The 25,274-nt window shown below is 31.8% G+C and overlaps 1 protein-coding gene across 1 annotated transcript in view; it reads left to right on the plus strand.

The window, feature by feature from the left end:
- Positions 1-25,274, plus strand: part of LOC119632204 — a 72,569-nt gene that overhangs the window by 14,640 nt on the left and 32,655 nt on the right. The window contains exon 3 of the mRNA XM_038025012.1: positions 24,283-24,352. The gene's annotated coding sequence lies outside the window, so the exon portion shown is untranslated. The remainder of the gene's footprint in view (positions 1-24,282; positions 24,353-25,274) is intronic.

Consider the following 25,274-nt stretch of genomic DNA (forward strand, 5'->3'; position numbering starts at 1 on the left):
TTCTTTTAAATGTCCATATGTCCACATGTCTGCACACCAAAGCTACATGCCAAGCAAACGAATTGAATGAATTCATCTTTTTTTTCTTTCTCGATTGACAAAATTTATCTATGGAAAACAAATATGAGTTCGATGATAAAAATAAGATTTAGTAGCGTTGGGCATAGCGACAATGAATGGAACGATATTTGCCTTAGTAAATTGGACTCCGACCGAATTTTAAACTACTGGAGAATGCAGAATGAACATAACGTGTATAGTATCAATTTTCCAATTAGTGTGTGCTTTACGAGTTTGGTCTCAGAAGTGCCCGACATGACTGAGGAACATGACGATTGTTACTTGAAAATACAGTTTCTTTCAACAAATGCTCTCATTTCAATGCTCAGATTTCACGCAACTTTTGAATTTTAAACAAAGGACTATCATAACGCTGATGTCCGAAAAGTGAAAGTGAAAACTACGAGAATTTCAGGGTAATATCATTGTATATTCGCTAATTGAATCGCGATTCTTTTTAAAAATTATTATTTAAAATAATGAATTTTATGTTCATCTGTCTGGCTATGTAAGCAGAAAAAGCTATAGCATTTATTCTTTCGAATATCTAAGAGAAATTGTCAAACACTCTCACCATCCGATCTATATATTGCTACACTTAGGCTTAGTGCTGTAATTGGGCCATAATTTTTCGAAAATAATACTGATTCGATCGGGATTTTTGGTCTAAAGCTAGGATTGTGGACGCGACCACCTGCCACGCCATTCGCAGAATAATAAATAACGCCATGGCCCAATTGGTTTAAAATCTTTTATGCCCCTTTGTGAAAAAATGTTGCAAATAATACGGTCGATAGTATGGAAGCAAAAAAACATTATGTCGACATATTTTCTATCACTTTTCTGACGTTTCTATTTGGTGATATGTTCACAAAATTGTAACCACCAGGACTACCGAAATGTTGACCGTGATTTATGGCTGATAGAAAATATTTGAAAACGTCCGAGAAAAGTTGGTGGGTTTGCCCAAGTTTTCTAGTTTGCTTTCAACAACTAGACACAAGAAAAACATTAATAAAATCGAGAAGCTGCTGCTAGAATATCACCATATGATCATAGCATCCGTGTATCATTGTGAGAAAATTTTCGCTTTACTGTATTTCAGCTCTCTAGATAAGGCGTATGATTCGAGTTTATTTTTAAATTTAATTTCCGATGTACATCCACGAACACGTCGATCAAACTTCATCGTTTTGGAATATTGAGAAAGTGATCGAAACATATATCTGCAATAGCTGCAAAGATTTAAAGACTATGCATATGTTCGAAAAGGCCGGATTATATTAACGTGTCCCCAATATAGATCCCAGGCATATATATTTTGGTATTAGGATTTCGAAATTTTTAACATTTTTCTTTAACAATTTCAATTTAAATAGTTTCTGCAAGATTAGTCGTTAGTAAAGAAGTAGACAAAAGTTTGCGTAAAATTGTTGTAGTTCACGCAAACTAATAATATTTCGTTTTAATTAAGTCCAGTTAAGAATTTTTTATAGATAACCAGTGTAACCAGATGATGAGAATGAAAGAGCAAGCTGTTAAATGACTGTTAATTAACACCCCTCTCACAATTATTGATAATAGTCAATACAACAACAAATCCGCAATAAATTTCTAGTTTAAATTTTATACAAAATATTGGACCATCTTGTTATTTTATTGTCTATGGTATAACATACTTGCAATTATTTATTCTTGACTGAGCATATAATATAACGCTGCTGAAGGAACAAATATTTTTTATTTTCATTGTTCCCCAAATATATTCTTTAGCATATATATGGTAAATTCATGCCTTGAATTTGTGTTATCTTATTTAATTATTGCGTAACTAATACAAAGTTTGTTCATCTATGAATGCAACGCCTAATAAGATATAAGAAATTTACGAGTCTCTCCATATTCGAACAAAGGGCAACGAGACAACGAAATGTATAGTGCAGCGTCAATTAACTTTCGGAATGTGCAAAATAAATCTACATGATAGATGCTTTGATTTATAAAATAAAGAAATGTGTTCTCCAGAAAAAGAAAAAGAAAGCTAGAAATGCCGAGAATGCCGACGAAGAGATAAATTGTGCAATAAAATATCATAAAGATATGAAAATGAACATCGCTGGTCCTAACAAAAAAAAAAAAAAAAAAAAAAAAAAATTTAATTTTAAAATTTTTGCCACAAAAAAAAAAAAAAAAGAGAAGAAAACTTCATCACACCTTATACTACATCGCACGGAATGGCCGTTTGAAGTCAAATTAGTTAGTAATTAATTAAGTTTTGCGCAATCGAGGGATTTGTAGAGTGATAAAATTTATATTATGACGCTTTTTGTTTTTGATGGTCCTATTCGAAACCTGCAACAAAACTAGTCTTGTATCTTAAAGTAACGTAAAGTAAAGTAGGTGATCCTCTTCCCTTGCCAACAAAATTAAGCAAAGAGAATACGAGCGTATTATCTAGCGAGACATTTTAAGTTTTATACTACAATCGTATAGTCAGAGTTGTTCTATTGATAAATAAGATTGCATTATATATATATAGCAAAGACTTTTGATTTGAATTTCCTTTAGAAAAAAAAAAATTTTTCCTTGTTAAGAATCTTAAGCTCATCTAATATAGTAGCACTGCAGGCAGAAAGCAAATAGAACGCATAAGCATTATAACTTTAATCAAGCATAAATAACAGAAATATCCGGCTATGTTGCTTAAGCTATTTAACACACAGAACATCAAATTAACACAACACGATGTAATTATGCTGAAGATTGTCTATCTGAAGGCGGCACACATTAGTAGTTATTAACGCCTCAGGTTTTCAACTATTTACATTTTCTCTACTAATCGGAAAATTTGTGTTAACCAAGCTATGCATGTAAATTGACGAAAGCGCAGAAAACATTTTGCCGAAATCAAATCTGAGCCCCTAGTCAAATGACAGGACGGAAAAAAGAAACCAGTTTTGGTCAAATTAATTTCGCTTTACATTTCTTTGAAAAATTTATATAATATAAGAGGTCCCCGATGTGACCTCTGTTTCGTCTGTTATAGTAATCGTCAGAAAATCGAAACATCTTCATTTGCTTCATTACTTCGTTCGTAATACATCGACATAATTGTTGAGGGTCATTTACTATCATTATTATTATTATTCTTAATTTTGTTAGAGAAATAAATTCTAAGAGAGTTTTAAAGCACTACCATCTAAGGCTTTCGGCTTTACTAAAAGCTCTATTGCACCTGAGATAATAATTGGCGAGATTAATATAGAAAATCGTTAACTGCATGTTGAAAAACAAAGAAAGATATTATGCTGGCCCACAACCCACCATTTAATATCCTATACAACTTCGCTGAGCATAGTTATTAGTCTAATGTCCTTCTCAAATACCGCCTTTTATAAAAGATTGGACCAAAATACCTCAGTGCAGTAAATTTCGTCAGAATATATCAAAAAATGCGGTCTGTATGTTGAACATAACGAAGCAAAATGGAAATACGGACAGACAAGCTTAGATCGATTCAGAATCTGATACGGACTTGATCGATCCATCTTAAGTCTTCTTAGACATCTGCACAAACTTCATATAAAAAAAAAAAAAAAAACATGGAGATTAAGAATATTATTATTAACAAATTATCATCTACTGGGACAGAAATGTAGCCGAAATATTCATATCAGCTACATGAGCATTACTGGCGAAGCCTATGACGAACGAAAGGAAGAAATTTTAGCGCGCCTAGACGGAATGCTTTACTAGCATCTTGCAATTAATTTTACAAGTTATATATATATCGCGCTTAAGTTCTGCGCCTTATTTACATATCTACAACTTTGCCTAGAATAACAACAAAAACAAAAATTGACAATTTTCGATCCACATAAAAATGATTTTTTGGAAAATTCCTATGCAGAGTTGGTGAAAAGCGTGATCTTGAACGTTGATGTGGTCTAAATTGTTTAAAGATTTGAATTTTTGTTCGAACCAATATGTGGGAACAGTTGTCAATAAAGATCTCCTTTCCCGCAACACTCACACTTATTTAGTTTCGCAAAAAATTATTTTGTGTCGACTTTTGTCCAGACATATTAAATATATAGTAGGCAGTGTTGATTAGTTTGACTGCGTTACTTATGATGGTTGCTTTAACACGTGACACATATTTCCGAAATTTATTATTATCGCATGAATAGTTAGTGAGAATGTTAGTAATATTTCAAGAAGTTTTCCTTTATCCCTTATTTTCTATAAATTTTATGCAAACCATAAAGTCAGTACTTATTGGCACCATTCGTGTATATATACATGGAAGAAGAACAACGATCTATATGATCACTTATTTCATTTGAGTTAATATTAAAAATTTTTTCAAGCTCTTCAAAAAAAAGAAAGAGAATTTTTGCTTTAGGAATCACTTTATTCATTCAATATATTTGTTGTTGAGAAAGCAAAGCAATGACAAAATTTCACATTATGTCCGCATCAATATATCGAAAATATATATAAATAATATATTTATATATATATATATATATATATATACATATACATATATGTATTTATGAAGTATTCAGTTTTATTAAAAAAGCACAATGTGTATGAGCTTTAAAACTTTTAAAAAAAATAATGTTTTTACTGCAGGATATTTCAACTTTTTATGTCTGATGAAAATAAATTTGCTTTTGCCCGCCATTCAGAAACAAAATGCATAGACATTGTTGCTCGCTTCAAGGGCATTTGCGAATGGACATAGCAGATTGTGTGAAATATTAACCTCAATATCAGTGCACTTCTTGTCTACTCTATTGTTAGCTCATTAGTTTGTCTGTCTATTTCTCCGTCCTTTCGGCGATTCACGGTTTCGTTCATATTTTTGCTCATCCGTAACTTTCGTAACGTCCATCTTTCTATTCACCTATCCTGTCCTGTTTATTCGTTTAACAGCTCGTATCCATTTATTCATTTCATTTTCTAACTATTTTCTATCCATCTTGCCGGTTCACCGTCCGGATTCACCGTCCCCCGTTGATCGTAATATTCGCCCGCTACATCAACCAACTGGCCATCCACCTATCATTAAGTTTATCCATCCATCCATCTATCCATCTTTCCGTACGTTTGCCATAATATCTTTATATCTACCGTTTAGCAGTCCGTTAGTTTCTTCTTGTATTCATATTTGTCTATTCATCTCTCAATACATTTAATTGTCCGCTTGTGCGTTCCCCTACTGATTCAATTTTCTGTTGCCAAAATATCTCGGTTTCAGCACTCAGCTTATGCGCTTATGATCTTAAGAAATGGCTAAAGAGGGTAACGGATGATTAGTGTATAGATAATGATAGATATTCTGGTTGTTACGACAAAACGGCAAAACTTAATATACTAAGCGCTGGATGTAGTGGAAGATAGTAACAGAGATTTCTTTTTTTTGTGTCAATAGCAATGAAAATATTTTTTGCAGGCATAGTTGTTGTTGTTGTTGCTGTTGTATTTTTTTTTTTTTTTTTTTTTTCTTACATTGAGAGTGAAATGGAACAGAACTAATAACTGTTCAGCCAATAACTCACGACTTATAAACGTATTTGTATTTGTTTTCAAGGTTTAAGTGGGTGAAAAAGTAGGAGGGCATGTAAATCCGAATTCAACAGAAATGATACGTAGCGTAAAAATATATACTTGTATATGTTTCATTAACACTTTTCATGTATCATGCATTTGATATGCGTACTTAAGTGCACACAAATCCCCAAGTGTAGAGTCAGACAGAGAGAGAGAGAGAGAGAGAGAAAGAAAGAAAGTAAAATTGAAAATAAAACAAGCAAAATAGAGAAAAGGAAATAACAATAACAATCTATGGCGTGGGAGGTTTCGAGTTTTTAATAAATTTTTTTAGTGGTTTGAAAAACAAATTTGTTCCTTTTTTTTTTTTTTTTTTTTTTTTTTTTTTTTTTTTGAGAACTCTGTAAAACCCTTTGATTGCATTTGAATTGCTGTTGAATCAATAATACGTAAGTATTGTAATATTGGTCAATATGAACACGTATAGTAGGGGTATATCTGCTCATGTTGAGATAGATTTTAAAATGAACACCGTTATGCACGTAAATAATAAATTTCCAGTGTTTCTGTCGTGTTGTAAAACAACATGCATGTATTCGCGGTGATCGGCAAAAAAGAAAAACAGTAAAATAAATTGAAACGATAATCTCAAATTTCCGTTATTATTGTTGTTGTTATTATTTTTGTTTTGTTGTTTTATAGCAGTTTTACTTCCTCTCTGCTATATGTACATTAATAGTGTTCTTGTTCGTTTGACATTCTGCCTTAACGGTTTCATATTTTTTTATTTTTTTGTTTTTTTTGTTTTTGTTTTACGTCTCCATCATTAAAGTTGAACAGTTTATTTTGAAACAAGGTATTTATCCTAAGTCCATGCTATGCATAAGTTATCAATGCCTAAATAACAGGTTGGCAACTAAGTAATTTCGTTTTCTTCGTATGAAACTTTTTTTTTTTATTTTTTCTTATACAAAGAATTTATTTCTGTTAGAAAATGACCGGGAATTCAATTTTCATTTATCTATAAAATATTAAGCTACTTTTAAGGCAACATGTCTTCGTCACCGTTCAATTTTAAAAGCATTAGTCATAGGCATTACCTAGGGTCACCTTGACTTTTATCGGCTAACATTTTATATAGCATTTATTATCTTAAATCGTTTGTTCATAAAATTATAATTTCAGCTTTGAGGGCAGAAATAAGTTACAAATAGCTCAAGCTTTTCAATTAAATTTTTGAACTGAAAATTCTCGAAATGAATGGACTTGTAAGGAAGCTCACTAGCTGGATGAATAATTCAACAACTGTTTTCGAACAAACCAAACTAAGGATGCTAGACTTGGAAAAGAGTTAATGCCAGTTTCCCAACTTCTTTTCGAAAGTGTCTCTTGCCCGCTTTATCTGTCGCATATATAATTGCACTTAAAATCTCTTGCCAATGGACAATAATTCATCCTTATTAACTTTTTTTTTTTTTTTTTTTTTTTAAAGGAAATTTCATGCCATTGGAATAGGACGCATTGAGGCTCAGGCCCAAAGCATCATTCACAGATAGCGATTGTAAAGTCCGGCTGACCAGTTTACGGATTCCAATCTTGAAATCTCTTCCATATTAAACTTTAGTATCAATAAGTCGATAGTAGGATCGAAATAGCATTAGCAATATTAGCTTAATACTTTTTCGTGAATTTATAAATAATAGATAAGACTGGTTTCTGGGTTTGTTGATCTTCTAAAGTAAAATATCGTACACCATATAAAGTTCATTAAATGGAATGCCGCATGTTGGCAACAATAATCTGCGATTCGGCAGCGTCCCAGCGAAGTGAATCGCATCTAAGGTAAGTTGTGAAACTTAACAATTGACAATTAAAACAACGATAATTAGTTTGACGCTTATCCCTTCCAGAACCCGGGCGTTTCTTAAAAAACCATCCTTTAAATGACAATACTGTGATGTATACATATATATATATATACAGTTTTAATTTACAATTACATAATATATTTACAATACATATTCAATTACATAATACAACGCTCCTATTTATACTTTCGGCATGAGTTACGATTGTAATATTTAAAAAGAAAAAACATTAATTTATTTTCATATTTATTTAATGAGTTTTAATCTCAATTTTTAAATTATTTTCCCTTTTGTAATTAAGACTAATGTTTACGTATTGTAAAAGTGAACTGAAAAAATGTAATTAGTTTTATATTTTTGTTTTATTGGCCCTTGTCCTAATGTAAGAAGCTTAGTGCGTAGTTGCTTTGGAATTTTTCGATTGTTTTTGCCTCTTTTATGCAATAAAAGCTAATGTGAAGTCTCATCGAACTTTTATTGCATATTACTCATCTTATTAATCTCGAAAGCTTGCTATGGCAGATCACAAGTACGTTTTGAAGATTGTTCTCGTAGGTTTGTGATGTGTGGGAAATGATCGCTGTACATGTGAATATAGCTTTGATCAGAGAGGAAATGGAGAAAGTAGTGTTTGTGCAAGTTCGATCGGAAAGTGGAAAAGTCACGGGAGATTATTTCAAGTAGATTTTTCCAGAGTAAGGCAATGTGATAAGAAGGATAAGAAGTAGTGTTTGTGTAAGTTCGACTGGAAAGTGGAAAAGTCACGGGAGACCATTTCAAGTAGATTTTTCCAGAGTAAGGCAATGTGATAAGAAGGATAAGAAGTAGTGTTTGTGCAAGTTCGACTGGAAAGTGGAAAAGTCACGGGAGACCATTTCAAGTAGATTTTTCCAAAGTAAGGCAATGTGATAAGAAGGATAAGAAGTAGTGTTTGTGTAAGTTCGACTGGAAAGTGGAAAAGTCACGGGAGATCATTTCAAGTAGATTTTTCCAGAGTAAGGCAATGTGATAAGAAGGATAAGAAGTAGTGCGCTGGATGAGAATGTTAAGGAAAGTAGAAAAAAAAACAAAATCGCTTTATCTCTGTGTAAACACAACACAACATACGTTATGCCAGTACTCACCAGTGTCGAGAGTATTAGAAGCACTTATTTTCCTTACATTCTGCATCTTTTCCTGTGCACGTTCGCTTCCGCCAGCACATTACGAATTGTACTCTAATTTTGCCCGAGGTAAGTAGTACGAATACCGGTTGCTATAATGTGTGATTATTTTATGCAACGCTTTAAAGAATTTAAACTCTTGAGTACATTTTTTTTTGAAAATATCAAGTTATGTGCAACGGAGGTCATGTTTTTTATACCGGTGCCCCGAAGTTTAAGAGCTGCCCTAAAGTCTTTTTTGCACAAAACCTAGATTTCGATTTTGCTTTGTAATGTAATGTGAATAAATAACGGATTGAAATTCTTTTCTAATTGCAATAATCTATCACTGAAACTATTATTATGTTCCATGCCTTTGCATTGCAATTTATTCTACTTTCGCTTAACATTGTGTCGTCATTAGAAAAATGGTAATTTTAAAAAAAATTTTTACCTATCTGCAACGCAAGTGTGCATAAATGACAGTTTGACTGCTCTGCAGTGGTTAAGGGAACTAATTTGTTTTTAGTTCGAAAACAGCGTTTTTTTTTTTAAGTTATCAACAAAAAAATAAAAGTAAAAAAGAATGCAAAGAAAATGACAGCAAAATGTGTATATTAGAAACACATTAGCCACATGTGCACGCACAAATGTGCGCATTTGCATCTATGATTATGGATGTAAGTCACTGCATATATTTATTTGTATTCAGTTACTGCGTTCTTCAGAAAATTATTATTATTCTCTCTTTTATTTATTCATTCATATATATATATATATATTTTTTTTTTTTTGTTTCTCTGGTACTCCATGCATGCGAACAAACAGAAATGCAAACAAGAAAGATCTCGAATTGTGAAAATCTTGTAAAGAAAATAAAAATTTTAAAAACCAACAAAACATAACTGATTTCAATCAATGGAAGCTAAGTGCAAAATGCAGAGAATGAAAACAATAAAAGAACGAAACTCTACACGAATGTAACAAAAAAAAAAAAAAAGAAGCAAAAATGTAAAAAATAGAAACAGAAAAAAATATATAAATAAAAGAAAGAGCGTGTAATAGGCCTTTGTGATGTAACGGAAATTCTAGCAAATTTTGATTCTTTTCTACTTAAAGTCATCTTATATTGCTTGACTGCTTACCTTTCTTAATATCATAAATATTCTGCAGATCATTTTTTAGCAGGTAAACAGGAAAGAATTTGTTATAGAAAAACTCTGCATACGCAGTACTATTAGTGTAGTTTAAACCGTAAGATTTAACAGAAAAATTGGCAAACATGGCGAAGGCAATAATAATTTCATGCAGACAAACAAATGTACATACATTTGCGGTTGCTTCGGTCAGGGTAAGAAAGTAAGTGACATAGAAACAAAGACACAAAACATTTGCATAGTTTTTGGAGGCTGTTGCTGTTGTGACTGCTTTTCAACTCTTGAACAATTCTTCACATATAGATGCTGTGTTTGCTTTACTAGCTTAAATGCCTTCTTTCCGTTCTAAACATGTTTCAAGTGAAAATTCCTAACTACTTCTCCTTCCCGAAAAAAAAAAAAACAAAAAACTAAAAAAAAAGCAAAAAAGCAAAAAAATTATACGTTTTTATACTCACTTAACCGGTTTGCATTTTGTCGTGCTATAGCTATCGACAAATAGCTTTACTATGTCGTACGAAAGTCAGTAAATCGATAAAATTGAAATGAGAAAGATTCTGACTATCCTTTGCAGTAAATAGGAATACGTGTGTATGTTTGTGTTCATGGTTGGACGATACAGATAAATTTTAAAAAACAATGAATCGGAAAACAAGATAAACTGGCTTTGTTATCATTCAAGTTATTATAGGCGTAAGAGCATAACTAAAATTAATCGCCCGATAGGCTTTTTACTACTGTTTTACTATCTATTATCCGTTCTTTTCTAAAAATAGCAAAGTAAGAGATTATTTCTTGTAAAGACCAAAAATTGCAGTAAAAGTAGTAGTAAAAAATGCAGTAAACAAAATACTTTTAGCCAGGACTTTATATACTGCCTTATGAAGCTCAAAAGAACAATATATATGAATGTAGTAAAGATGATATCGGATTTAAAATGAAAACAAATAGCTTCGAAGACTTTGATTAAATTTTTGGAATAATCATTTCACTTTTATAGGTTCGCATTAAAAAAGAAATAACAAAATCGGCATAAAATAGATGATCAATTCGACTATTATCGTATGCTATATTATGAAGATTTGTGTTTTATTTATTTATTTATTTATTAATTTTTTTTTTTTTTTTGTTAACTGATCACGTCAATCGGGGGACGTCATTTAGGTGGAAACAGGACAGGATATATGAACGGACAGATGGACGGAGTGAATTTCGCGAGCAAACGAAGCGTATGTACTTTTGGAAGTCTGCGATTATTTACAAATTAAAGTGTAAAACTAAAAAAAATATTTTCTTACTGAGTAGTGCTTTTCAACATACGTTCACTTTATCGTTTTCAAAAAAATGTAATTTTCATGTTTAGTTTAAGCAAATAGATGAGTACTTGTTCTGATTTCCTTCTCCCTCCTTCTTTCTTTCGGTCATTCTCTCTCTCTCTCTCTCTCTCTCTGTCTCGCTCTCTTTACTTGACTTCTACCCCTTTTACTTTTTTCCTGTCTGCACAAATATGGCTTAATGATTGTTTTTTCTCTTGGCCTTCCATTTAAGTTCATGACTTGTTAATGTATTTAAAAATTTAAAACAAATACATTATGAAGCCAATAAATCAAGGGATGCGCACACATAATATACCGAGCTTTAGCTTTTTACCTCAATATTTATGCGAAATTGAAATATTCAGTAGACTTGATTTGACTACTAAATAAAGTAAGTAATTTATTTCAATTTTTCCCTGAATGTAGCTATGAAAATGAAAAGCTTTAAAATAAGCAATAATTTTCTTTGCCATCCAAAAATTTCGACTAGTACGAGTAGTAGTTGGTTTTGTCAAAAGAAGAAGGCAAAAAATTTTGAAATATCTACGATTTTCGACAAAAACTCCTTTCAGATCGACACACTTTTCTCAGCAATGTTCCAATATCTTCAATACTAAGTTTATAGAATAGTCGTTGTACGCCTCGGCAGTGGCCATTAATCGCAAGCTTCATTTCTTCATTATTGAAAATTGTGTTATTAACGAGTCATTTTTTCAGGTTCGGAAAGAGAAGCTAATCTAAAGGGACTCAATTTGACAAGAAGTAGTAAGAAGAAAGTAATTTGAAATTTGATTTTTTGAATTTTCTCATCAGTCTGCGGCATTCAGACGCTGCCATATTTAAATTTCGTTTTTGATTATGTTCTTCTTTTCTTTTTTCGTGTTAGGTCAGGCATTTTTTAGTGAACACTCATCCCATATCACTTCATGGAATTCATTCACAATTCCTCACGTGGTCAATTCATTTGTTTGACAACTGCCAAGATTACTTTGATTGCTTGCACGGATTCGTTTAATTTCTGGCATCTGGGACATTATTGTTGTAAACGAGGAGAGCGCAGTTACCCCAGAGTAAAAACTAACTAGGCTTTGATAGCGCCTAACGATGAGCAAATTGTTCGCGTTTACGAATTCATTGAACGGATTCACGATGATATCGCCGGCTATGTGTAGTAATTAGGTTTTATTTTTTTTTTACCCTACACGACTGGCAGTATATTAAGAGTATATTAAGGTTGTGCGGATGTATGCAAACCCATCTTTTATTAGGCCGATCAATGATTCACTATCGCCTTTCTGAATTGATTAAGGCTTGCCTGTCAGTCAGTCCGTTCTATATTCTTGTGTTCGATGTACAGGCTGTAGTTTTTAAGGTATTTTGATGAAATTTAATTCACCAAAGTCTTTTGGTCCAAGGATGCACGCTATTGAAAATATTTTAGATCGGACTACGTTTTCAACCATTCGCCAAGCCTTATTTTGAAAAACCGTTATATGAATAATTGTATAATGGTCGAGGGTATTCAATGCTGGCTTACCGTAATGCTATTATATGTTCACACATAAAATTTAATGAAAGCTTTTTCTATTTAATTCTGACAAAGTATTTTAAAATTTTTGCTTGTTATGTGTACAATAAAGTATATGTATGGGATAAAGGGCCTCTAATAAAACACGTCACCTTGACTACTTTAATCGAAGCAAGAAGCCATCGATCAATAAAAAGATTTAAGTTGGTTAGTGCAGTCTTAGCGTTTAGTGTTAAGAAAACTTGTCCTCTGCGTCAAAATTCATTTAATCTTAATAGTGATGTTGTTCTGAATGAGAGTAAAACCTTTTCGTTTCGAGAGTTCTTTATCACTGACACTCCTTTATGATAAAATTTTAGTCTTTCATGCCCCAACGTTTGAATGTACTTCACATAAACTATTATCTCTTTAATCCTGTAAATATTTAGCTGTTACTTTGAGTTTATTTGAAAGTTTCAAGTACCGATCTAATCTTATCTAATTAAATAATTTCTAAATATTAACTTCAAGTAAATAAAACAAAAAAGAACAAGTTTTTTTTTTTTGCTTACCCTTTTGAATTTTTCTTTCGCTAGTAATTAGAGCAAAACCATTAAGGTAGTAGACGACATCGTAACTATGCAAAGCAATACAAATGCCTGGAAATAAAAGAAACTTTAAACGAACTTTTAACACCCACCGAATGAATGAACATTTTAAAAAATCATTTCACAAATTGCTAGGGAGAAGTTCGCCGAAGCACTTCTAAGATATGAATGAAATTCTGAAATTTTGTTACCTCATCTGTCAGTTGCCAGTTTAACTTACGTACATCTACAGATATTCATGAGCATTGTGTGAGGGGAACAGATGTCTCTAGATGCTTAACGTGAATATTTGTCGTGAAGGCTTAATCCCATGGTGCCTGATGGCACACGGAGAGTGGAAACGTACACTCAACGTCCCGAGGAAAGCCTCGAGCTCCAGTGGATATACGTATAATGGCGTATGTAAGTTTTATAGGGTCTTTGAAGCTTTTTCTATGGATGCTGTAAACGTCGTGACAAAAGAATGAAATTTCTACAATATTAAGTAGACTGTGGCCGTTTTTCCTTTATTTTCCTATAGGCGCTACAGGGTCATTCATAGAATGTAATGTTAAATTTTTATGGCTGTGTCTTTTGTTGCTTATAGGTAACGAGCAAAGATTAAATTTTATTTTATTTTTTTTCTGGAAGTGGAAGTGCTCTCAAGTTACTTTGTGCTGTGGTCGTGTCTTTTAACCGATTTGGTTCAATTTCGAAATCAACTTGCTTGCAAAAACTTCCAATGCTGTTGCTATATTTGAAGCAGCTTTTTGTGACCAGGAAAATGTTTACAACAGACATTATATAGATAGTCAGGCAGAATGTATACACTGTATAGGCTTTCTGAAGCTGCTTTCTGAGTTTTTCAAACGTTTTGATATCATAAATATATCTCCTCATCCTTCGGTGATGAGTATAAAAAAGAAACAGCTTAATATCAAAAAAAAAAAAAGAAAAAAAAACATTTCATTAAAATACTTCGTTAGGAAATGTACTGATTTTGTTATTTATTTCATCTAAAGTTGAAGCTAGTCAACTATTCAATGAAAATCTTTTAATATAAGCGCAATGGAATATTTTTACAAAAGCCAAGCATCAAACCTATCTACATTCATAGTAGGTGCTCTAAAAAGCTTTCCACCATTTATATGTGGGCTATTTGCGGTCGCGGCAAGCCAGAACTAATAAATGAATAGTTTTTAAAGTTAGTCGGTGTATGAAACAAATTTTACCGTTTTTACATTTATTTTACTTAGATGTGAGATGATGCGTCGCGAAAATAAGTAAAGTTTCCGCAAAAGTGCCGCTTATTTCACAATTTTTAATGTTAAATATGCTATTAAAAAGCGACTTCACTTGCATGTGATACAAAAATGTCTGAATCAATCAAATATGTGTTTGGCAATGACATTTCAGAACCTCTGAACCCAGGTCACTTTTAAAGTTCTTGATAGTTTAAGTGATGCAAAGGGCCACACTTGAGTGCCACTTGGAGGTTGTACGTGCCCTTGATGAGCTAGCTAGTTCGGGAGATGTTAGTCGGGGGGTGAGCGGTGGGGCCTTTAAAATTTTTTGTTGACGGACACTCGACAGACGGTTGCAACGAAAATATATGCGCATGCTTTTCCCTTATAAGAGCAAACGAACGGACAAAATCTACTTGCCGAGCGGGCAAAACTCAAGTCCTGAGCGATACTACACCTTATCCTACCCATGATCTCTTTCGGTCCGTGATTTTAATGAGCGAGCCCGAAGTTGGTTTCTAAGCTACGTTCCCCTTGAAAACAATTTTTTTAATATAATTTCCTCTTCTTTTTTTTTTTTTTTTTTTAAACAAGACGAATAAATATGTTTTTACATAGTTATATTAATTTATAAACATATAGTATCTATGTAAAAAAAAAGATATAAAAAAAAAAAAACCTGATGTCGTCAACAAGGCTGGAATGCTGCTTTCCCGCTACTACTGATAAGGAAGTTGCTTTACAGCGATATCACCAATAACATAATTACCTCTCAAAGAAACATTTTTTTTTTTTGTTTTTACCTTCGTCAATTGCGATATGTCATTTAAACAAACATTTTTCACCAAGATTTTGTACAAGGCATTCTATTGTCACTGTGTCATTGTAATATTATGTGCAACACTTGATAAAACATTAAAGAGTTCCTTCAGCTTTTTTGGAATACATATAATATAAATAATCTTCAAGGCTTCAATTAGTTGCTTTTAGATTGATTCGTTCATTTCTTTGTTCGTATTAACAAAAGTCGTATCATAACCATAGATATTTCTTTTTATACCCTATACCACAAGTGGTGTTAGTTGGTTGCGAATGTATGTCAGCCAGAATGGCTTACTATAGATCTACCTTCTTTTTTATTACACCGATCGATTCGGAATTATTTTCTAAATCGATCTAAGCCTGTTTTCCCGTCTGTCCCTTAGGTCCGTTTGTATGTCTTATTCCGTGATGATCAACTTGCAGGCTGGAATTCCTGAGATATTTTGATCAAATTTGATAGATTCGCAAACGCTATTGAGAATGACTCGATTAGGACCACTTTTTCGACCACTTCCCATATAACAGTTTATTTTGAAAAGTCGTCGTATGCATGTCGGCTGCATTAAGCGACATGGTGTAGGCTATTTAATGACGTGCCCTGGCCCTGGCCGTGGCTGTTGCTTGTTATCCATTATTTCATGTTGTTTTAACCTTAAGTTGAAATTCCTCCTGCTTCTTAATCTAAAATTATATATATTTACAAAAATTCTCTTAATTAATTGATTACAAATTATCGTAACTTAAAATTAAGATAAATTTTCTGGCTAATGCTCTTTATGAACGGAGACAAATAAATAAAGAAAATAATTATTAAATGAATGTGTGTGTGTGAGTGTATACGGATTTTAATCTATCGAAAAGCTCAAAATTATTTAGACTATCTTGTATTATTATTATACATATTAAATATTGATAAATGGTATTACTTCTGCCTATATAGTGGTTAAGTTGGAGCAATTCTTACTTAACTTCACTCAGCCATATAAATCGATTATAAATTTTATATATATATATATATATATATTCTATATTTATATATATATATATATATACATATATGTAAAGCTTTTTAGATTATTTACACTTGCAAAGATGCTTTCAGTACATAGAAGTCCATAGGATACTCACGTACATATATTAGTGTTAAGTATTTTAACGGTTGCAATATACTAAAATTTATTTGAAGGATGTTGCTACTATATAACTGTGTTTACAAAACTCTGCTAACAAACTGTATTGTGGTTGGTTGTTTGTCTTGGTTGCGCTCGAAACTTTTTGCAATGTAATCATTTCATGGACACAACATGAAGAAGAGCAAATGAGATGGAAAGATAGAGACGTGAGCGCCAGGAAATAACGGGCAAAGGAGTAGAATCAAAAGTGAAAATAAAGAGTGAATAATGTTTCGATAAGCAAGTTTTTGCATAAAATTTATGAGAAAAATTTTTCGTTTTAAGAATTTAAAAAAATTATTACCCTTAACATTGAGTTCATAGATTAATGGCTTAAGTTACAAGTTCGCTATAGAATTGAAATATTTATTAAAATTTCATATCAGTTCATACAACTATACGTAAACAGATAAATCCTTTTCTTTACTTTCAAAAGTTGAAAGAAATCAGAATTAATTTCGCTTAATGGAGACACTGTCGTTATTTAATTCCCTTCCATATAGATGTTATGAATTTTAAAAAGACACAAGAAAAAAAAAAAAGTTGAATAAAAAATTTTGAGCCTTTAAGGATGAAATCAAAGCAATCATATGATTTTATACACATATATATATATACATAAGAGAATAGAATAATTTCTGTCATTCTTCCGTTTCTAAATGGATTTTCTTTGATTACTTTTCAACAAGGTATGGCGGTTACTTTTCGTAAATGTCGTTTCAAAATAATTTGACAGGTAAGGAGAATTCTAGTCTTTGCCATAGAACACTAAAATTATTCCCAATTTTTATATGAACTTACTATTACGGAACTGAGTATTAAAAATTAGACTTGCTTGGAAGCAAAGAAGAGAGAGAAATTGCGCCCAAAAGATTCAGAAACTGTGTTATGTATTAAACTACTATATATTATGGATCGAATTTCATCATATCTTATTAAAATGTAGACTTTTCTGCCTTAAAAATAAAATTTGGCGGGCAAATCCTTATATAGAATATGATCCAAAAATAGTCTTACGCTATTCAAATGTTATAGCGTTCATTTCAATATCAACAAATACTATTACGGATCAACTTTCATTAAAACATATTAAAATGTCGATTTTTCGGCCCTAAAGATTAATTTAAGATTAATTTAATTAAAAATTAATTTTCGCAAAAGTCCTTATTAGGCGTGGATGGTCCAAATTTGCTACAATTAATTTTTTTACCCTAATGTACTATTGATGTGATCTGATCTTCATCGTGGACCATTGTAAATTGGACCTTTTTGAGAAAAAGTTAAAAATATTGCTGCAACCGGTCGAAAATTTTCATACCAATAGAATGCCAAAATACTATTACTTAGCTACTTTTAGCAAATCTTATCAAAATATCTCAAAAATTGCCATCTGTGGCTTGAAGACAGATTTTGGATGGACAGACAGGTTTAGATCGATTAAGAATTATTTTCTAAATCGATTGTTAAAATAAAAAGTGGGTTTATCTCAAGTCCTTCTCTGGATGACATACATCGATGCGAACTTAACATATGCTTGTAGCACAAGTGGTGTAGGGTACAGAAATAGTAATAATAAAAAAATGAAAATTTCTAAAATTAATCTTTAGAAACGAATTTATTTATATATATATATATATATATATATATATATCTACACTTACGTTTCATGAGCAAATAAATATTGTCTAAAAGCGGCAGCTATTCAGCTAAATTGTGCTTTATGTGAGTCAAAGTGTTTTTGACAGACGCAATGAGGTCAGAAGGACAAAAAAAAAAAAAAAAACAACAACGAGTAAGATTCGTTGTAATTTTTGCAGACACGCCAGAGCGGATTAAATAAGTCATAATTAGTCCTATGATGAGAGACAATATTACAAGCTTATTATTATCTCTTTATGTGACGGAACATGATTATTAATTTTATTTAACAAAGTTGTTGAATCTGTTGTCTGTGTTGTGTCTCAATCTAAGCTATGAAGTGCATACAATAAGAATTGCTTTTATAAGTTGGTAAAGGCACAACACTTTCCGATTGAGTATTTTTTTTAGTAAGTTGCGGCCCCCTATTCCACCTCTTTCTCGCTTTTCCCTTTTCCTTTGAACAATTACCGCGTTGCACGTCTAGGTAACATCACCTGAATGATTGGTCGTTTAAAACAAAAAAAAAGAAAAAACAAAAAAAACAAAAAAACTCATTTGAACCCTAATAGAGTCTTTAGATTTTTAACGCAGCATAAGTGAATACGAAGTCCAAAGCCTACTTTCGAATTTAGTAAAATTCCAGGGTAGTAACACTCCAGGGTAGTAAAATTCCAGGGTGTCTCGATCGATTTTCTTAGCTGCAACCAATTGCTTAACTAACATAATATATCCTGCAGAGTAATAAGAGATCTAATAATTTTAAAATAGTTCGATAACGTCCGCGTACATTACAAGGACTGATAATGACTTTAGCAAAAATCATTAATCAGTTGTAAGGGCGAACTATAATACGTTCTGTGATGGGTTATGTGACAGCAACTGGTTCAGCCAATATATTGATATTGATATCTGTCTTTTATGCTATGTATAACACTTTGCGGTTTGCTATAAGTAAATATTTTCCGATCAAAATTGAGCAGATTCAAATTGGACTTACTGTCCGCGCTTGTTCAATGTAAGCATTTAAAAATTATCCATATTAAAACAAATTAGACTGTTTAAAATCCACAAAAGCGCAGACACTAGACTGGATTATATAAAACACCCACATTTAAGACGTGATTTGAACTCTTCAAAATGTATATGAATTTCATATGTACATGCAAGATATTAAGGTTAAATCATCAAGAGACTCTAAGAGTATCTACAAGTGCCATATATCCTTCCCCTGACTTATGCGCGACAAGGAGAGCGATTCGCTTGACGATTATATGTTTTTTAATTTATTTACAAAAGGCTTTTAGAATATCGTACACTACACATACTATGCGTTACTACTCTTATGAAATCGAGTTATTTGTTCATTTCTCTAACATGTTTCTATGCAAAGAAGAGATGCTAAATTTCGACTATCCGCTTGAGTAGCCGAAGGCGAGGAATCTCGACTAGCAAGTCAATGGTCGTGGGTTCGAATCTCAAGTGCGGTAGAGTTTTTAATAAAAGCCGATAGATAGCCTTAGATGCTAGTACTTTTAAGAGTTTAATCTTAGAATTTATTTCTCTGGCGAAATTAATGATAATAATAATAATAATAATAAATTTCGACTAGCAAGGAACTCTTTCGTGCATACACATATACTCTGTCATCTATCTTTATAAATTACGTACATACCTATTTAATGTATGGTTTCAAAAATGTCAATTTCCATCTATTTGCAACGAACAGCTAACCTGACTGTTACATAGAAAATTTTCAAAAAACTGTTGAAATATGAATGTTCCACAACCATTAATTTTTTTGGACTAACTAGTCATATATACCAAGATTTTGATGATTGCAAGCAAATTGATGTTATTTAGATGGACCTTTCGAAAGATTAGCTATTATATGCTTTAAATCGTTCAACGTTTACGTTCAACGAACCGAAACCGATTCTGGTTTGCTTAAGTTATCTGTCTGGTGTACCATTGAGTCGAAAGTCCCAAAGACGGATCATTTCGAATCTGTCGTCTTTACTTTTTTCAAAAATTCGAAATATTACAACTTCGAACGTGATTCTGAATTGATCGGTATAATAGAAGGTGAGTCGATCTCAAGTCCTTTTGGGCATTATGTGCATCCGCACAAACTTAATATACCCTTGTAGATGTAGGTTATAATTCCGAATGTTATATAAGAGAATTGGTAGGATATAAATACTTCCTTTTTTAGGAGGCCCAACAACCGTCACATAAATATTATGCGGATGAGATATGGTTTCACGTACCGAATTGCTCATGAGAAGCCTTTATCCGACGATGGGTTAGATACATTACAGTTATAGTCTTCATTACTAAATGTAATACATTGTAGAGTATAAAATACTTCGTAACAACTCTCTTTTCCCTTACGTTGTTGTATACAATTATTGTTTCTACAAATTTTTCAATTTTACTTTTACCACTAACATCACTTATGTGACATTCAGTTAATTCTACTTGCTCACTTTTTTTTTTCTTGCGCACGGTAGATGAGTAAAAAGAATGCCGCGAAATGAATGTCGTAGTTGTATTGCTTCCATGTAGGTCTACAACTATTGTATTGTTATCGCCACTTTTTTTGTTTGCAAATGTCAAAGTACATAACAGGCTGACAAAGATTAAATGGCTTAAAATAATGGTTTAAAATAAATAACAACAAAAAAAAAAAAAATAAACTATGAAGAAAAAAGTAAAAAAAAAAAAAAAAAAAAAAAAAAAAACTGACACAACTGTCTATAAACAGCAGAGCCGTACCTTGCTATGACAATGGCTTTGACTCTAGATTGTTCACAATTGAGAGAAATTTATAAACCTCTTTAATGGAAATAAAAGTAATATTTTCAAGTTAATTCCAGTTCAATGATATATGATGATTGCACTCATAATGATTAAAATTCGCGGCATGCCCAAGCTTCTATGAATAATACCTAATGCAAATGTTTATAGGTCCTAGTAATATGCTCTTTTATTTTCAATAAACTATTGCATTACGTTTTAGTTATTTCAATGTTCATTATGGTCGATCCCCCATCTGGCTGAAGTTCCTTCGCTGGAACCTAGTCTTCTTTATCTGCTTTATCAGCTATGATTAAGCGTTATGTTGATTTACTTAATTCTCACTAACAAACGTTTCACGTCTTATAGTATATAATAGGAGATTGCCAAAGCAGATATATTTCTATTGTATCAAAATCTTCATGCACTTGCATATGGATCTCTCAGTACGTCAGTGACGTCAGTAAACGGATTCTTTCGTCTACTGTGTCAGATTTTTCACATTCACTTTACTAAAATTGTATATTACTAAGGTTAAGTTAATTTCCACTTGGCTCTAAATAAACGTCTCTATTAAAGAACTATATAGCATAGGTGATAATCAAATCGAAGCAAGTTTAAATCGAAAGTCAAATTCATTTAGACTCGCTTCCCCTCTTATGCTCGAAAGAAACTCATTTATAATTAAGCAATTTATTAAATATTGATTCATCATCGCTTGCTCTAGATTTTCTGTTTGATTATCAAAGTCTGAAGATGTTGTCAGTTTACGTATTCAACTCGTTATATATACAAATGCAATGTGACACACATATATATATATGTATCACAAAAAGACTATCTCTGAGATTGGTCAAGTCTATGGTACACTGAAATATACCTCTGTTGCATGGTCTCATTCGATTTCTCTCATATCGAATCAATCGGGTCTGTTCGGACATAATTTTTGCTTGTGACGGTAGAAAATTTGAGTCAAGATCCCTTTGTAAGAGAATTATTGATTATATAGCACTTCTCTCACGATTTTCGTTAGAGAAACGTATGTCTATTTCGGGCACTTTCTATTTGGCAAAAGCTGAGAAATGGAATCGTTGAATCTTGCCGGATTTATTAAGTAAAACCAATTCAAGCGTTTATTGAATATTCTACTTAATAATTACTTTATGGATGAATACCATATTTATCTTAATGATGACCATTTCGAAATTGTTTAAGAAATTGCTTAAGAAATTAAATGCAAATTTTTCTATAAACAAAAAAAGGTACGAAAATCCATTACTCTGTTTTACGGAAATTTTGAAGACACTTTATATTTATTTAAATAGTTTTTCCCTTCCTCACTATATATATGTATTCACTTGTTTTTCAAAAATATTATCTTATGGAATAGTTGTGAAATGGTTGTGAAGAATGCTTCATTATCATTTTTAAATATTTACCACTGGCACCCCATGGATAACGGATATTTAGATAAAACGATTACGCTACGTGATCTGATGGCTGTGAACAAAAAGTGCTTGCACGTACGCACTAGACAAAATTAGGGTTATACCGTAACGGAAACTTGATGGCTTGAAACAATTCAAATAAATCCAATTAACACTTGACCACAGGCATTGGTAAAGTTAACCTTGTAATAGTTTAACCCAGGGTAACCATGATCATGTTGTTGTGTATTATTGCTAACGCTAAACGAATTTACCAAAACATTAAATCTGCATATACATATAGACAATTTTTTCAATGTTGAATGCATAACCATTTTCATTTTCGTGTTTTCATTCCGTATGGTCGGTCGTCAACATTGCAAACTCTAGGGTTAATTTCTCCAGCAAAATGAAACATTAAATTTGCTGACCCTCATTTTTTTTTGTTTTTTTTTTTTTTTTTTTTGTGTTTTCTCTTTCTCTACGAAATTTTTTGGTAAAAGTTTCAACAGCAAAACAAATTTAGGGTTTGCTGTGTGAATGAATTCAAATAATGGCTTGCGGAGGAAAGCTAACACTTTCAGTAAATTGAATATTTGTGAAAAAAAAAAAGAAAAGGTATACATGTATACAAGGGGATGGGCGCAAGCAAGTGTCGACGTAGAAAAATAGAATACAGATTATAACAATTTATGGCCGTATCCTTGTGAATCATTAGAAAACATATTTATGCTGACTTGCTTATCATCCTAATTCCGATGCGTTCTGTATTATAATTTACTCTTCTTTATTTCGTCCGCTTTTCCCATTACACTGATTGCTAATAGTAGTACAAAGTATTGTTTTGTAAATTCATTTCTCATATAATGAAACATGAAAATTTTTTAGGTATTTAGAAAGTTATGTTATGTACCTAAAAATTCAATTAGTTAATGGCTACGAATATTTATGTTAATCTAAAAGTTAGAGAATGAAATGTGATCTGCAAAATCACTCTAAAATCCAACAACAAGTTGTATTAATTTAAACACATTTGTTTACTCCTTTAATAATCCTTTTAAAATATAACAGAGATTTAGGTACATTTGCTTTGCAGTTAGATGCCTTAAGGCATTTCTTGCGTCAATAATAATAACGAAACGTTTATTGTGTTGAATTTTTGCATCTCTTCTTCTCTTACGTACTTTTTTTAAGTTGTTATATTAGGCTTTGAATTTTTTTTTTTTTTTTTGTTTTCTCTTCTTTTTTTTAATTGCTCGATGCGATAAGTATAGCGTTTAAAATTTCATATGTTGGTCCGTAAACGAATATCGGCGAGACGGGCATTATTGTTTTTCTCGTTCACTTGACTTATTAATAAAATTGATGAGTTATCTTCACAGAGCGTTCCTAGCTTCGATCGATAAGCACAGGCAAGAATGTAAAATATGCAACTCTACAGATCGTGGACAAGAGAATGTAATTTATTAATTTATTGGCTCACAACAATATAGTTAAGATCATAGTACACAACTGCGCAATTTTAGAAAAGTTTTTAAAACGTATTTCCAATTGCAACCTATATGACTGCTTTTCTGAATAGAATGAATGAATGAATCGAAATGGGCGCATTATTCTCTCAATCGTTCATGCGAGAGGACTTAAATTTGAAAATTTTGCCGTCAATGAAATCAAACTTTTCTACGCTGGATTAATTTGTAATATTAATATAGGACTTGGTTCGTAGCTGAATGGGACAATGTGGCAGGTTTCGAGAAATACACGCGTAGAAAGCCTTATGAGGGGATGTATGAAACTTTTTTACCGCACGGGCGGATGTTATGTCTTGGGCTATTCTATACCCTGCTCTACCTACGGTGTCTTTGTGCTCATAATTTTGTATGGGAGATATCGATTAAAATGGACACCACGCTAGGCTCTACATTAAGATTAAGTCGATTACTAAACTCGATCTATTTTTTAATTTTTTTTTTTATTTTTTCAGAGTATCAACAATGAGGAAAAGATAAGAACTGAATTTAGCCATCCACTCAATCACTCATATTTAGTCCATAGTAAGTAAAGCACTTATTCTTCTGGGCGAATAATCTTTTCTTTTCTTTTTTTTTTAAACTTATGTAAGAATTTTGTGATTGTTACTGTGTGTAAATAAAGGAAATAATTAGAATTTAATAAAAAAAAATGTACAATGAATTAATATGTGATGTTTCATAAGGTTTGATTTGCACAAGTATGGTCATGGTTAACAGTTATCTAAAGTTTAATTTCCGATTGTAGAATGTCTAAATCGGGATAAAGAAATAATAATAATAATAAATAAATAACAAGTTGCCCAAGCTCATATGCTTCAGTCATTGACTTATTGCTTGATTGTACCTATCTAAATTTCTATCTATGTTTTTTCCCCTCTCTTCTCTCCTATTCATAATGATAACTACCTAATCTAACCTAGACTATCCTTTATCAAGCTTTCGAATATCAAAGTAAATGATACAAATGGTAGAAGGAAAGAAGAAGAAGAAGAAGAATAAGAAGAGGAAAAGCTTATTTTATTGTTAATATATCGATTTTCGTTTATCCGGAATACTTTCTTTGCTCTGTTTTTTTTTTTTCTTAACAAAAATCTATTTATTTCGAATTTAAAGAAAAAAAAAAAAAAAAAAAAACAAAAGAAAAAAAAACAAAAGAAAAAAAAAAAGAAGGAAAAAAAAATTACCTCTAGTTTTTGGATTGTTCATGTTAGAGTCGTTCGGTTTTTCTTTTTCTTCGTATTCGCCAATGTTTTATTGCTAAAATATTGCATTAGATTTTGTACATATATCGTTTCATGTCATTTTGGTTTTCTGTGTACACGCTCGTAACTGTATGCGATTTATATCCCATTCGAAAACCATTAAGTAGATTGTAAATTAATCTAAAATTACTTTTTCTTTTCACACAGTTATAGCGAATGCACACACAATCATTTATTTTTAT

The sequence above is a fragment of the Glossina fuscipes genome, unplaced genomic scaffold (assembly GCF_014805625.2).
Source record: "Glossina fuscipes isolate IAEA_lab_2018 unplaced genomic scaffold, Yale_Gfus_2 0, whole genome shotgun sequence".
Classification (NCBI taxonomy): Eukaryota; Metazoa; Arthropoda; class Insecta; order Diptera; family Glossinidae; genus Glossina; species Glossina fuscipes.